We start from the raw sequence: 2,918 nt of genomic DNA, 5'->3' as shown, positions 1-2,918 counted from the left end.
TAATGTGTTTGCCTCTTTAGTGAAACTGGGTGATGGTGGTTAGGTTGGGTGGCAGAGATGCAGCAATGTGAAAGAAAGCAGTATTTGATACTGCCAGTTATTCATTCTACTGAATTTTTCCTTAAGCAATGGGATGTTCACACTTGTCATTTGAGTAGATGGTATAAATAAAATGACTTTTCTTCTTTTCCTATGGTAAAGAGAATGAAAAAAAAAAAAAAAAACAGAACAAAAAAGGACCACGATAATATTATGTCACAATAAGTTTAGAATAAGGACATAGTTGTGCTGGTGAGGTGTGGTGGCTAATGCCTGTAATCCCAACAATTTGGGAGGTTTAGGCTGGAATATTGCTTCAGGCCAGGAGTTTGAGAGCAGCTGGGGCAACATAGCAAGATGCTGTCTCTGCAAAAATTTAAAAAATTAGCTGGGGTGGCAGTGCATGCATATAGTCCTAGCTACCTGGAAGGCCGGGGCTGGAGAATCGCTTGAGCCCCAGAGTTTGAGGCTGCTGTGAGCTATGATTGCACCGCTTTATTCCAGCCTAGTCTCAGCAATAGAGCCACACCTTATCTCTAAATAAAAAAGTAGTTATGCTTATACCTATTTTATGTTTCCTATTAACAAATTCTGCTAACAAAATACTAAAATAAGCAGATTAAAATTACATATATAATATCTCCACACCTTGCTTTATACAAAGCCTGGTACGACAAGGCGATGTGCTCTTCACAACATAGAAAACCCTTGATATACGTCTGTGATGGTTTGAATGTGTCCCCTAAAAGCATGTGTTGGAAACTTAACCCCCAGTGCAACAGTGGTGGGAGATGGGACCTACTGGATGGTTTTGAGGTCATGAGAACTCTATCCCCATGAAGAGATTAACGCTGATTATAAAAAGTTTGAGGCTGAGATTTCAATCTTTTCCTTTCTCTCATCCTCACTTTGCCCTTCCACCATGGAACAATGCTACAAGAAAACCCTCACCAGATGTTTACCCTCAACTTTGGACTTCCCAGCCTCCAATACTGGGAGCCAATAAATTTCTGTTCATTTTAAAGTACTCAGTCTCAGATATTCTTTTATAGTAGCACAAAACAGACAAAAGCATTGTCATTATATAGATTTGTGATTCTGCAATTAGATTGTGTGTGTGCATGCATACCCTATTGGGGAAAAGGAAATATCATGAAACTAGAAGAACTAATTACTACAATTGATTTCATGAATTTTCAAGTGGTATTAAGTAACTTTAACTTTTAGCATCAATTTGTTGGTTTCTGTTCCCTAGGTTGGCTGGGAAAAAGGCATGTGTTATGGTGAAGTGGTGCTTTGTAAAAGGCAATTAGACTTTCCTGGCTCCTGTTACACAAACTGTCCTCAGAAATGCCAACTTGCTTTATGAGATGGTAAATTTTATGTCACCTTGACTGAGCTATGGGATGCCCATATAGTGGTATAACATTATTCTGGGCATTTCTGTCAGGGTATTTTTGAATGAGTGTAACATTCAAGTTGGCATATTGAATAAAGTAGACTTTCCTCTATAATGTAGGTAAGCCTGAGTAAAACAAAAAGCTGACCCTCCACTGAGTAAGAGGGAATTCCTCCTGCCTGTCAGACTTTTATAGCTGCTACATTGAGTTTTTTTTTTTTTTTTTTTTTTCAGACTGGAACTACACCATCAGCTTTCCTGGGTCTCCAGTCTGCCATCTGCACATCTTGAGACTTGTTCGACTCCATATATATATATGTATATATGTTTATATTTAAACATATATGCATATATGTGGTTATTTGTGTATGTGTGTGTATCCTATGGTACCATTTCTATGGAGAATTCTAAATTTAATTCTAGTAATTTTCCATGTTTGACTTTTTAAGGTCAACTATGTTATTTGTGTAACTATCTATAAGACTTTGTTCTTGTTATTCAACTTTGTGGAGAAAGCCTGGTTTGGACTTTTTTTCTGGAAGTGCCTGTTTAGTAATTACTGCAACCAGGTATGCTCTCTTGATTGGGCCTAATACAGAATGCATTTGATTTCTCTGAATATTTATATGAATAATTTTTTAAACTATACATTGTATTTTCTATCCATTAAGTCAGTAGTGGATAAACTGTAGCCCGAAGGCCAAAGTCACTCTGTCACTCATTTTTCTGGTAAAGCTTTATTGGAACACAGCCATCGCCATTATTTATGTACCTGTTGTCAATGGCTAGTTTTGCCCTACAAGGATAGGGCCAAACAGTTGTAACAAACACTAAAAGCCAAACATATTTAAAATTTGATCCTGAATAGACAAAAGTTTGCTGATCCTCACATTAAATACATCTCTAGATAGTTCTTTTATATCCCTGTAGATATACTGTCTACTAAGCAAGGAAAACGGCCTCATCTTCCATATACCCTGTGCTTCCATTAGCCCCTAATGGACCTCATGGCATGGCAGATGATTAAATATGATAGCGATCTGATTTCTTGACTTGAAGATGAAACAAAAGGAAGTAGGGAGGAGAAACAGACCAGGGATATTTAGAAAGTGTAATATGTGAATAGTGCCGCACTTGGAATCAACCCAAATGTCCATCAGTGAGAGACTGGATTAAGAAAATGTGGCACATATACACCATGGAATACTATGCAGCCATAAAAAAGGATGAGTTTGCATCCTTTGTAGGGACATGGATGCAGCTGGAAACCATCATTCTTAGCAAACTATCACAAGAAGAGAAAACCAAACACCGTATGTTCTCACTCATAGGTGGGAACTGAACAATGAGCTCACTTGGACTCGGGAAGGGGAACATCACACAATGGGGCCTATCATGGGGAGGGGGGAGGGGGGAGGGATTGCATTGGGGAGTTATACCTGATATAAATGATGAATTGATGGGTGCTGATGAGTTGATG

This window comes from Piliocolobus tephrosceles, chromosome 3 (assembly GCF_002776525.5).
Source record: "Piliocolobus tephrosceles isolate RC106 chromosome 3, ASM277652v3, whole genome shotgun sequence".
NCBI lineage: Eukaryota > Metazoa > Chordata > Mammalia > Primates > Cercopithecidae > Piliocolobus > Piliocolobus tephrosceles.
This window is presented reverse-complemented; position numbering follows the sequence as displayed.